General features: G+C 53.2%; 1 protein-coding gene across 3 annotated transcripts in view; it reads right to left on the bottom strand.

Annotated features, from left to right (window-relative positions):
• The window catches only part of TSEN2 (tRNA splicing endonuclease subunit 2), an 88,190-nt gene extending 75,100 nt beyond the window's left edge, over positions 1-13,090 (bottom strand). For all 3 annotated transcript variants that reach the window (XR_016394764.1, XM_089919735.1, XM_089919737.1), the window contains exon 1: positions 13,014-13,090. The gene's annotated coding sequence lies outside the window, so the exon portion shown is untranslated. The remainder of the gene's footprint in view (positions 1-13,013) is intronic.
• Between the last annotated feature and the right edge of the window lie 337 nt (positions 13,091-13,427).

The raw sequence follows: 13,427 nt of genomic DNA, 5'->3' as shown, positions 1-13,427 counted from the left end.
TCATTGATCTGTTCATCTTCTGATGGACCTTTCGGTTGTTTCCACCTTTTGGCTACTGTGAACAATACTACTCTGAACATTCACATACACGCCTTTGTGTAGATGTACGTTTTCATTTCACTTTTGAAAGTACACAGGGGGCTTCCCTGGTGGTGCAGTGGTGGAGAATCTGCCTGCTAATGCAGGGGACACGGGTTCGAGCCCTGGTCCAGGAAGATCCCACATGCTGCGGAGCAACTAGACCCGTGAGCCACAACTACTGAGCCTGCGCATCTGGAGCCTGTGCTCCACAACAAGAGAGGCCGTGACAGTGAGAGGCCCGCGCACCGCGATGAAGAGCGGCTCCCGCTTGCCACAACTAGAGAAAGCCCTCGCGCAGAAACAAAGACCCAACACAGCCAAAATAAAAAAAAAATAATAATAATTTTAAAAAGCCAAGCATTTGAAGCCCTTTAAAAAAAAAAAAGAAAGTACCCAGGAGTGGACGGCTGGGTCATATGGTAAAGTGTATATTTAACCTCACAATAAACTGCCAATGTGGTTCCCCATGTACCATTCTGTATTCCCATCGGGAGTATATGAAAGATCTAGCTGTTCCACATCCTCACTAACACTTGCTACGGTCAGTCTTTTTAGTTTTAGTCACTGTGATGGAGGAAGAGAGGCAGCTGTAGTTTTACCTTGCATTTCCCCATCCTCACTCTGAATCACATGGTCAGCTGCCTGGCCAGCGCCAGCCCCCAAGGGGTCCACAGTTGGTGTCAGGGCCTGAGAGACTGCAGTAGCCTTAGCTTCAAAGCCTGTCTCCACTGATCCCTTGGGGTAAACAGAGGCGAGTGGGTGTTGGTGGTGGAAAAATCAGGGAAAGAAAAGAGTGTCTGGGTGGGTGGGGGAGCCGGACGGAACGAAGTGAAGAGCTGACTCAACTCTCAGTTTCCAGGTTGGCTGCCTTTGTTTTTTCAGCACATTGGAATCTCCTGGCTACTAGTCTTTTATTTCCTTTAATTAGCCTTCCCCACTGACAGCGACGGGTCAAGATTTCTAGGAAGTGCTCTAGACAACTCTGCCTGACAGACGTCCATCCCAAGGAGTTCATTCCTTAGAGCTGAAACGCATCCTCTCTCTCATCCTCAGAGCTGACTTTAGGGGCCGGCGAAACAGTTGTACTTTGGTGCACTGACTTTTCATTGAAACTTTACCTCCAACACAAAAGAAGTGTATTATTTACAAAGTATCTCTATCGCCTAGGAAATATCTTCCTGGGAAGAATTAAAACAGTTACACATTAAAACCTCTTAAAAATGCAGGCGCGCATAAGCTGCCTTTAGTGCAGACGCGTTGGGCGTCTATCCGGTAGAAAAACAAGCTTCTAAAGCTTGAAGGCAAAGTTGACTTCCTTGAAGGACACTTTGTTGTAAACCTGGGCATCCTCGGAGATTCCTTAAAGAACAACGGTCCTCACAGTTACCACTGTAGGGAGGGAAATTTCCTAAAAGTGGTGAGGAAATGTTAAGAGTTTAGAGCAAAATACTCAGAAATCAATTTCGAACTGACTAAGCTTCTATCCCCGGGCAGGAGACAGATCTATAAAGAAGTAAATGATAAGACAGCATGGTAGCTGTTACGACAGAGAGGACAGGGCACTGTGGAAGCACAGAGGAGAAAGCAACTGTTTGGAGGAGGTTTAGGGCTGTCAGAGAGAAAAGGGGATATTGAAGTTGAGCTCTGAAAGATGAATAGAAGTTTGTTGGAAGATAAGAGAAGGAACCACCTACCTGTTAGAAGAACATACATAAGGCACCAAGATGTGAAACCATGTCCAGGGCTCAGCCGAGATTGCAACCACCCAAACGCTCCGGGCACCACCTCCTTGGTACTCGAACCTTTCACGACTCAGTGGCCTAAGCCTGGTTGACAACCCAGCTCCCCTAACAGCTATGTCACACCCTGGGAGGCAGGCGGGTCAGGGCTGGTTAGACCCTTGCTTTGCCAGAGGAGGAAAACGAGATATAGAGAGGGGCCGGGGCTTGCCCACGCTCGCAGGATTAAGAAAGGGTAGAGTCAGAACTCGGATGAAGGTCTCCAGGTTCCCAAGTCGCTTTTCTAAGGTGCTTCTCACAAAGGGTCAGGAAAACAAACGCTGGACCGTGTGTAAAACCTACATTTTCTTACTTGAAGTCTCAAGACTGCTCCCATTTTGCAGATGAGGAAACAGAGTTCGATTACATGTAGCAAGAGCTCTGTCCACCTGAGGCCTCGCACACACACCAACCTGCCTTCCCATATCTGAAAAGAGGCTGGATCGAAACTTCTTTCCACACTGGCAATGGTCAAGGCTGCTTTGCTGAGCAAGGGCTGATGAAGACAAAGGCCTCTGGAGACGGTCATATTTTCTGCATCGACATGGCAAGTCACTTGCAAAATACCACGGTATTGAGCGGGCTTTTTGCAACAGAGCTCTTGTGACAAGGCAAAGAGGCCATAACGCTCTGGGACTTGTGCGTCTTTTGAAAAATCATCATTTTTTTTCTCTGTTTGACAAATAACTCAGATCCCGGGCCAGCGTCAGAGCAGCCAGGGGAAGTTGCCCTTCCCCCTGGCGGCACCCACTTCCTCCCAGGCCCAGGAGAGTGCGGCCTGGCTGCTATCTCCCAGGCCGCTGCTCTGTGAGCCGGTCCCAGGTACCCGGAGTTTGTTTTATGGATGGGTCTGTCGTGAGTCAATATGATAATGTTTCCTGTGAGAACTTTATTTCCCTGCATTGTTTGCGAGGTCTGTGTGTGTGTCGGAGCACGTACTCATCACCACAGAGGCTGTGCGCCTGTGCGCCGGCGACGGGACGCCTCTGGGGGTGGGGGGTAGGGGCCCAGGGAGACCAGAGGCGGGTTGTCCCCGTCGCCTCTGGGGCCGTCTGGGATGCTTCTCAATAGTCTCACTAGGGCTGGAGACGACCCTCTCTTTCAGCTTTTAGCTCCTTGATCTGCAGGTGGGGAAACCCACAGAAGTCGCAGGACTTGTCTGAGCTGAAGCAACCAGTGGGGAGGCACGTGGTACAAGCAGGGAGCTCGCCGGTCCTGGGTTCAAATTCTGACGTTGCTACTTGTCACTCTCAGCAGCTCAGACTGCCCAATGGGGTTAATACTCGCCCCACAGGCCAGCGGTGAGCGTTAAAGCAGAAAACAGGTCCACAGCAGGGGCCACAGCAAAGTATTCTTGCTTTCCCCCATCTTCTATGGAATATGAGTTGGGGCTGGAGCTGCAGCAAGTGCTACACAGCAAACGCCTCAGGTGGGCGCCTGAGGACCCCAGAGGCATCAGCGCACCTGGCCCACACTGGTCCTCCTCGGACCATTTCATCAAAGCCAGTGGGCTCCTGAGGCTTCCAGAACAGAGAGGAAATGGCCCCGGGTGCTGAGAGATGGCTATCAGGGTTAGTCAGTAGCTTGGCCAAGAGTTTTATAGAACAAACTATAAGTTGCCCTGGTTCTCCTTAACTTCCTAGCCCACCGCCTACCTCCTTCTCTGCCCTCTGCCCCCTCTCCCCACCGCGCCGTATCTGGCGCTCAGTGATGGCCCCACGTTCGCGGTGCTGACCTTCCCTGCCTTGCCTGGGTGGCCCCCCTGGTAACTCTTCCAACTCTCATTTCCTTCTTTTGCAATTAGAGAAATTTTCCGGTGGATTTCGGTTGCTTTGATCTGCCCAGCATGTATCTCCCCTTCTTCTAGAAGCAGAACCCAGTTTGGGTTTTGAGCCCCTCTCTGCTTCACTAAATGCAGTCTGTTAATGGAAGTGCCCCAGCCAAGCCAATCAGATGCCCTTCTCCTGGGGTCTGCATCTCGAGGGGGAGTAACACAAGGAACGAGAATGGTTACAGCGGCCTGGTCCCGTAGAGGCTTCCTAAAGAGATGAGCTGGGTCTGCTGCGTAGACCCGGGACCCATCCTTCCCGTGGCATGAGCTGCGAGTCCCCCGCGGGCCTTCCCAGTAAATTTCGTTTGCCCTAAAGTTACACACTAAGTAATACACAGTGTGCATATACGCTGTGCGTCCGACGCCATTTAGGTCTGAAAACAAGTTGATGTCTTGCCTCCTCAGCTTGTCCCCTGAGCAGGGACTGAGCCATTTATTCATTCACTTTTTAAATTAATTCAACAAACCCTTACCAGGTACCTACTCTGTGCATCCTTGCTGGGAGTTGGGGTTCAGAAATGAAGACATGGGATTTCCCTGGCAGTCCAGTGGTTAAGACTCTGTGCTTTCACTGCACAGGGGGCACGGGTTCCATCTGCGGTCGGGGAACTAAGATCCAGCAAGCCATGCAGCATGGTTTAAAAAAAAAAAAAAGAAAGAAAGAAAGAAATGAAAACATAATGCCCTCCTCCAAGCAGCCCCAAGGCGTGTGAACACTGAGAGAATGTACAAGGCGACCCTCCCGCCACGCACCGACTCATCTCACGACTCCCAGGGGCACCTGCTATGGGCCACGTGCTGGGCTGGGGTGGCAGCAGAGAAGGTGGCATCCCTGTCCCCACAGAACCCACAGCCGGCTGCGCAAAGTGAACTAAAATGACCTCAGAATTCCACAAGGTCAGAGTCTGAAGGCCATCCAGAGTCCAAGTGGCCCGATGGCTTTCAAACAATCCTTTGGGGTCCTGAGGGTTGAATGTCGCTGTTTCATGAAACATTCTAGTTCTTTACGGCTTGATTGAGGGATAATTTACACACCATAAAATTCACCCGTTGTAAGTATACAATTCAAGGTCTTTTAGAAAAGACATCACCACAATCCACTTTTAGAACGTTTCCCTCACCCTACGAAGTTCCCTCCTGCCTGTCTGCAGTCCATAGCTGCTTGAAGCATTTTATTTTTTTTACAGAAAACTAAAGAAACATTTGAGAACCAGTGATCTGTTCTAAGCCACTGATTCTCCAGGTGGGGAAATGGAGGCCCAGAGAGGAGGCAGGGCCTACAAAGGACACGGAGCGAGGCAGGAGCGTCGCTGAGATTCAACCCCAGGACAACCTGATCTCAAAACCCAGGCTGTCAGCCCTCGGTCAGCGCGGAGCAGCGGGGAAGCGTCCCAGAATCCCGCAGGCTGAGCTCACATCTTGGCTCCACCATTTACAAGCCCTGTGACCCTCTGGACCTCAGTGTTTTCCTCGGCAAGTGAGGGGAAGAACGGTACCTAGTGCAAGGGCTGGGGTGTGGATTCCCCGAGATCTCACACGTAAGGCCTCAGCACAGCGCAGGGCGCAGGGTGAGCCCTCAGAGAGAGTTGGCTAATGATGCTCGTTTCACCATCTCGCTGTCTCCCAATTTGCCCTCAGAAATTTGGAAGTGAAAAAGACAGTGACTAAACAAACCAGCCCAGGCCCCAGATGGAAATGCCTGTACATAGGCGGCTTTCTAAGAACATGGTGCAACACCCGCCCTGGGGCATCATCGCCCTGTCTGCAGATGGAGCAACTGCCAGGGTTAGGGGGTTGCTCAAGCAGCCTGGACCCGGCAGGGAGACGCAATGCCTGCTGTGCCGTCCTCTCCGCTCTCAGCGTTTCCCAACAGGCACACAACAGACACATTTCATCAGCGACCAGGGAGCCTGGCTCCCCGCCCACCCCCCGCCCAGAGGGGCCAGAGGTGGGATTCTGGGGAACCTCAGGAAGGACCGGGCCCTGCCTCCTGCCCTGCCCCAGCCAGCACTGCTCAGCCATCGCAGGGGCCTGTGCACCACATGGAGATGGGGCAGGGCACCCAGGAAGGAAGAGGACTTATCACCAGGGCGCACGCTTTGCGTGCATTATCTCTGTCAGCCCAAGAAGGAAGCTATTAATATCATGCCCCGTAACAGTTGAGGAAATTGAAGTTCAGAGAAGGGGGCTGTTTGCCCTGGTAGGGAGCCTCCACGAGAGGTGGGATTAGGTCCAGGTAACACTGCTTCTGCGAAGCAGAGTGATTTATTTTTCATATTTTGGACACATTGGAAAGAGTTCTACCTTTGAAGCTAAGTGGATGCGACTTTCAGGCGAGTTGCTTAACCTGAGACTTCGTTTGGGGGAAAGCACTGCCCGGGTTGCGAGGTTGCCATAGTGATGAGCTCCTGTTTGTAAAAAGCATCTGGCGCAGTGACTGGGTATCGACTGAGCTCCTCTGAGCACAGGGCATGGAGGATTCTCAGCTAAGACAACACCTCCAACCCAGGAAGTTCCAGTACCTGTGACGGATGGCCAAAACCCTACGGGAATCTAAGTTCCCTTTTGACGAGGATTAGAATAAAAGTGCTACGGAAGAACTAAGGAAGGACCCAGGGAGGGTTTGGGCCTCGAACGCCGAACGGACCAGGGACAGCTGGAGAAGACTTCGTGGCCCTGTGTGGCTAGACTGGGAGGTGAGGCTGGAAAGGCCAGCTGGAGTCAGACTGTGAGGGTCTTCAATGATGGTTAAGATTTGTAATCTTATCCTGTAGGTCACAGGGAGCCACTGAAGGTGTCTGAGCCAGGGAGTGACCTGGCCAGAGGGGCCTGGATCTGCTGGCAGCTACACCGGAGTCGACAGGGAAAATGGGTTTCCTTTAGGCCCCTTCCCTGAGTTCTCCGACTGAATGAAAGCGCAAATGCCAGTTGAGAACCCGCGATGTGCTGGGTACGTGCTGGATTTAGAAATGACTTCAATACACGTAGAGTTTTTACGAGGTGACTCAGTTTTCAGAGAGCAGACGATAATTCAGGGAGCGGGCAGCACTGCTGGAACCCGACACTCATGTGAGGTGCAGCCACCAGCACAGAAAGAAGCAGAAGTACCACAGGCCAGTCAGGGGAAGGGAGGAGTTCACTTGTCAGGACCACTTGGTTTAGGGGCAGACAGCTCTGCACTAGCCGCCCTGTTGGGGTTCATCCTGATGACACTGGCAATGAGAAAAAGTCACCGATGGTCTGGACACCATGTTGGCCAAGGCAGGGATCGCTCATTTTATGGCTACCACGAATCTAGATGCAAAGAGCACATAAAAAGAAAGCAGTTCCTTCCTCTGGGTCCTTCCTCTTGACTACCTGTGTGGCCCGAATTAGGCTCCAGCTAAACCAGATCGACTGGGTGAAGCCACAGGAGGGGCTGGGGCACTGAGAAGGCCACTCTTTTGCCACTGGGGTCACTGGGTTAGCCATCGGACACCCATCATCCACCTTTACTTCCTTCAGACGCTCCAAGACCTCCCACGTCTGTACCGCCTGGTCTTGGGCCGCCTTGCACAGGTGGTGTTGCCACTAACCAGGATGCTGGCTTCCGGCTGCCGGCCTCGGGCTTGCCCACACCCCAGATGATGCTGAAGCTTCTCCAGGTCTTCCCCACCACTCCACGGCAGCCACAGACACCAGGTTTGCCCTTAAGCTCGGGCTGACACTTGCTGCTCTGGGCCCACAGACGCACCCTAGAAGAAGCCTCTATGTTGCACCAATGGAGGTGAGGTTTGGGGACAGATGTCTTCCATCTAACTTCCTACCTCTCGGTCAAGAGTGCCTCCTGCTAAGTCCCTGGCTGCTTCCTCCCGGGATCCACCAAGGGCAGACGCAGTGCCTGAGCCCACAGCGCTTGAAGACCAGCCAAGCCCAGCGCACACAGCGGTGACCCGAGCCACCCCGTCTGGAGGCCCTGCAGTCCGGGATCCTTCAGCCTTAGGAGTTCAAAAGAAGGCAAGGCCAGCGAGGGCTGGAGGGGCCAGGAAAGTAGAGGAGAAGGAGAAGAGCTTGAACAGGAGAAAAAACATTAAGGAGAGAGGGAATGGAAAGAGGTTACAAAAGAGTGCCACTGTGCATTTGTTTGCTATAGGCATTTGCTGCGGGCGGGACACTGTGTGGGCATATTAACTCCTGACTGGTTCTTACTGCTGTAGGAGATTCCAGGAGGAAAGAGAGGTTGCATCTCCACCTCTCCACATCAGCTTCTCCCAGAGAAGAATTTACTGGCCTTTTCTCCCCTAAAGCCTGTGCTCCCAGAGGTGATGGTGCTGGATGGCTCTGGATAGAAGGGGTAGAAGTGGGAAGGAAGGGGCTGTGTCCCCAGAGACTGGGGACCTGGGAGGTGGCCTGGAGGCGGCTGAGCTGCTGATGGGCCTACGGCACGGAGGCCGGGGAGGAGGGGTGGATGCTGGAGCAGTGACTGTGACTGGGGTGGGGGGGGGACCTGGGTCAGGGAACCATTCCACCCTGGCTGGGCCTGCGGGTTCAGAGCCGCCCGCCTCTGAGAGACCAGCGAGTCCTGCACACGTGGCCACGGGAGCGTGAAGACCAGAGGCCCTGCTTCAACTTCCCATGTTCACCCACCCTGAAAACATCCTCATCGGATTTAGAGAGAAAACATGTTGACGCTTATCCTCAAGCACCGTGGCACAGCCTTGTCTGCGTCACCTACAGCGAAGAAATGTCGATGGAGAGGAAAGCCCCACCAAAGGTCGGCAGTGGTGGCCACGTTTGCTTTTGTCCTGTATCATCCACAGTTTGCGCTTTGTCTATCACGAACAGGAATTATTGTTGTCATAATATTTTTTTAGATGATGAAGCAGGTTTCCAAACAGCGTTTTGGTAAAAAAGACATTTATGTAAAGGTATGCATGTGTCCACGTAGACTGGGAGTTTGGAAGATGTGAACGGCGCTTGCCTCTCTGTGTCATGTTGTGGTTAATCCGTAACTCCTCAGTTTTCGTTTTGAAATAAATATTTGAAATAAATAGAGAATTTCATTCTCTATTAACTATATATTTTTTCTAAAATAAAATGAATTGCACAGTGAAGAAAAATAAATGAAAGGTTGTTCCCTCCAGCCCCAGAAGAAGGACATGGGGGTGGGGATGCTCTAAGTCGGGGTCCAGAGGTGATGTGGAGCCCAGCCAGGGCTGAGGTGGACGGTCCCCACGGGAGCCAGTGTGGAGCAATGACACTGGGCCAGCCAGGGAGGGACCGGATTCCAGTGGCTGTGTGTCCAGCAACCCTCATCCATCCCGGCATGAGTGTTTGCATCAGACCTGGGAGAAAGTGCCCTTCTCTGCCTCTGCAAAGTACACACCCCGAGGCCTAAGCGGACCCCCTCCTAAACGTCATGTGTCACGGCCTGAGCTGGGACGCTGATCGTTCGTCAACAGGCGTTTCTCGGGTCCCTGTCATGCTGGGCCCTGGGATGCAGAGATGAACGAGATAGGTTTGGTGGAAGGAGCTGGGCTTAGAAGACCCACTCCACCTCTCCATGGTGTGCAGCCTTCCACACGTTACTTCACCTCTCTGGGCTTCAGGGCATTTCTCTGTAAGAATGAGGAGAGTGCCACCGGCCAGCAGAGTCAAACAGGATCACAGCATAAGCGAAGCCCCCAGCGTAGATATTGGCACAGAACGGACTGGTCAGCAGAGGTCAGGCTCCCCTGTCCTCCTGGGTTTCCTGCAACTTCAGAGCCCGAGGGAAGAGACGGACAGACAAAAGAATATTTGCATAACAACAGTAACAATGCCGGCAACCATGACAACGATGATACCATTTATTACCCATTTAGTTTGTGTCAATTCCTGTGCTAGGAGTATGAACAAATTACCCTGAGAGGACAGGGTTACCATTCCTATCTTCAGGAAATGATGTTGACGATCAAAGAGGTGGAGTCACCTGTCCAGGGCCGCTAGAAAGGCAGGGGTGGACTGGACTCCAGATCCGCCTTGATCTTCGCCATGAAACTATATTCTTCTCCATCCCGATCAATGCCAACACAGAGGTCTGTCCAGGGCGTTAAAGGAACACAGAACTGAGAACACGGTGAAGGGGGCCAGTGGCATCGAGGGAGGCTTCTCAGAGGTGATGACATTTACCCGGGGCCTTGAGCCGTCGATTGGAGTGCACCAGGCTCCGTGTTCAGCAGATGCGAAGGTTAATAAGATGGTGACTGTCCCGCTAAGGGGTGCCCAGGCTCTCGTGGAAGTCAAGATCCCGGCTACGGAGTACCTGAGCCACATCCCCCTTTCAGGGCAGCCCGCAGCACAGATTCTTAGGCTGCTCTAGGTGGGAGGAAACTGAGACTCACACGGGTTGAGAGGCTTTGTCCGAAGCCACAAAGCTTGCAAGTGGCAGCGTTTGAAGGCCACTCTCTCAGACACCTAATGGCCCATGTTTAACCCCTGGGTGAAACTGCAAACCTGGACGGGTGCTGCATGAAGCACCCTGTGGTCAATGCAAAGAAAGGGCCTCCCCTCTGACCACGCACCCTTGGGGCAGAGATCCCCGTCCTTAGAACAGAGGCGCAGCCTGGGGAGGGGGTCTGAGAGTCCCGGAGCCCCGAGTTCCAATGCTGACTCAGGCCCTAAATAACTGTGACTGTGGATGTCATCGCCCCCCTCAGCCTCAGTTTCCTCACCTACAAGAGAGATGACGATACCGCCCCCGTCCCAGGAATGCTGTGAAAATATGAAATAATGTATATTCGGCGCCCTGGCCTGTGGCTGCCACTCAGCGGATACCCAATAAACGCTTGTTGTGTTTGTATCTAAGGAGTCCAGCACTGTTTATCGGGGCCTCTGACTAGCAAACCCTTGACCCAAACCATTACACAACATCGGTCCTGATCATATGAGCCTTTGCACCAGAGCTCAGGTCCCCTGAGTTCCCGTGGCCTTATCCTAAGATGCTGAGCCCCACGTGTGTGGCAATAACTGTCTCACGTGGTGGCTGCCCTTCTTGCAACGGGGACGGTGGAGACAGCCAAGAGCTCCATGGTGTCACCACCGCGTGCTCCGTCCCAGAGCGGCCGGCTCTACCCGGGGATTGCTAAACACGCCCCATGTCCCTGGCACCATCCAGGGAGCTCAGCCAGGGCTGGAGGGGGCTGGAGATAAACACGGTCCCCAGAGCCCACCGTTGGTAGGGGCACAGACGTTCGACTCTACCGTCTTCCATTTGTCCACCTTCTACCCTGCATGGCCTTCAGGGTCAGAGAGACCAGGGTTCAAATCTAGGCCCCACCACTTCTTAGTTCTGACCCTGGACAGCTCAGTTCTCTTCTGTAAAACGTGGTTTATCATTCCTACAGTTCAGGGTTGCTGTAAAGACTAAATGGCACGATGGGGGTGAAGGTTCCAGGACAAGGCCTGGCTCAAAGTGGGTGCCGAGTTTGTGTCAGTTTCCCAGGGACCTTAGATAACCCCCTTTTCTCTCTGGACTCACTTTCTTCACATTGGATGTGAGACTAGACGGCCTCTCGGGGCCTGTCCAGCTCTCAGCCTCCAGGCTTGTCCCAAACTGGAGCAACCATCTTGGGTGCTGTCAGTCATCGGGCAGGAAACAGAGGGCAGAATCGGCTCAATGTCACCCAGCCACTCGGCTTACAGGCCCAGGACCTCCTGCGCCCAACTCGCAAGCAGTAAGGAACTTCCCCTTGAGGGCAGAACAGGGGCTCAGCTGGTTCTCCGCCTGCCACCAAGGCGTCTGGACTGCCTCCTGGGCCATGTTGAGCTCCTTGAGCCTATTCGTTTATGGTTCTCTTGACCACTAGCTTGTACTGGCCTTTCCTTATTAAATCTCTATCTTAAAATTCCAAGAATAATACGAGTCCTTGTGGGTAGGGGCTGCGTCAAGCCTTGCACGATGCTGGGACAGAGTCAACGCTCGCCAAACACTAATTGGGTGGCTGTACATGCCAGGCTCTGGGCAAACACTGGGGTGGTAGCCAGCCTCCAGGGTGACCCCCAGTGATCCAAGCCTCCCGGTATCCATGCCCCGTGTAGTCCTCTCCCATGGTGAATAGGGCTGGCCTGTGTGACCAATAGGACCTTGTGGAAATGACAGAATGTGACTTCCAAGCCTGGGTGATAAAAGGCATTGTGGATGCTGCCTTGCTCTTTGGGATCCCCCACCCTGGGGGAAGCCAGCTGCCACGTTGTGAGGACACTCAAGCAGGGAGGTCTACATGGTGAGGAGCTGAGGCCTCCTGCCAATAGCCATGCGAGTGCACCATCTTGGAAGCAGATCCCACAGCCACAGCCAAGCCTTCTGAGGATGCAGCCCAGCTGACACCTGGATGCAACCTTTGAGACAATCCAAGTCAAAACCTCCCAGCTAAGCTGCCTCGAAATCTGACCCAGAGATACTGTGTGAGACAACAAATGATCATCATTGTTTTAGGCCACCAGATTTTGGGGTAATTTGTTACTCAGCAGTAGATAACTGACACACTCAAGGCACAAGATTACATATCAGCGCAATCAACCGCTCATTCCCTCTTCTGAGGGACTCTGACTTACTCACAGCCCCCAGCACCTAAAACATAGTGTTTTACCCTGCTTGGAAGTTTGCCCAGTTGTGGACTACTGACCGTCTCTCTCAGGAGCACCTGGGATGTGCACCTACAGTGCAGGTTTGGGGCTGCACACAAGACCCCTTTGGCACATGCACCTGGTGCCCACGTCACATCCCAGGCCCACTTCTAATCAGCCACAGCTGTGGGGATGCTTTTGTGCAGGCTCAGACCCACCTCGAGCTGTCAGAGGCCCATGTCTGGTACGTGCAGCACATCTTTCCACATTCTGCCCCAGGATTTTCTCCCAGGTTGTGGGAGCCTTTGAGACCCACATGCAGACACGGTCAGCACACCCCCAAGGTCAGTCCTCAACCAGTGGGGGACGGGGACTGCGCTTCCGGTGAACAATCTTGGGAGTATTTATCCACTGAGAGGCTAGCAACGTTGCCACCACACACTCACACTGACTTTTTCTCCTTGCCTGTCTGGTTCTCCTCACGCCCTCACTGCTGCTTCCTGTAATCACCTCCCCCCGCTACCACCTGCACCCAAGACCCAGGTGAACCCATTCTAAAACATACCGAATCAGAGTCTGGACGTGTCCCGGGACATGTTTTCAAGCACCCTTAACAGTGACAACGCTGCTTGCAGTGGAGTTCCCCAGCATGAGGACCAAGGGCACTGCTTTCAAGAGTTGCTGAGCCATCAATGTGCTGGGCACCTTCTATCTGCTTCCCTAGATCCACATCCTACCTTTCTCCAGGCTGGAGGCTGACCTGCGCAGTTTGCATGAATCGACATCCTTGCCCTGTGGTTTCTGGCCAGCTGTAGTCAACAGGACGCACACCTGAGACAGAGAGAGAAAGAGAGCCGGATGGGGGCTTATTCCCCTGGTTCCTGCCCTGTCAGGGCCCCATGAGCTGGCCACCTCCCTGGACCAAAGTCGCTCTCTTGCCAGCTGTCTTCTCCCCACAGCTTACTCTCCCTCCAGATTCTGGTGACTGTTGTCTCTCTGTCACTAAGCCTTGCCCTCGGTCTGCACTGCCCCTTGTGGTCTCTCTACACTCTACCTGCCCCTTTAGAAACAGACCCCTTTATTCAGCCCTCTTCAAACTGCTCAGCCTGAGCGTGCCTGCTGGGGCCCTGGCACAATTCTGTATGTGCTCC

The sequence above is a fragment of the Delphinapterus leucas genome, chromosome 10, assembly GCF_059928025.1.
Source record: "Delphinapterus leucas isolate spDelLeu-1000000601 "Yukka" chromosome 10, BTC_Dleu_Yukka2, whole genome shotgun sequence".
NCBI classification, from domain to species: Eukaryota; Metazoa; Chordata; class Mammalia; order Artiodactyla; family Monodontidae; genus Delphinapterus; species Delphinapterus leucas.
Note: the sequence above shows the minus strand (reverse complement) of the source record. Positions and strands in the feature narration are given on the sequence as shown.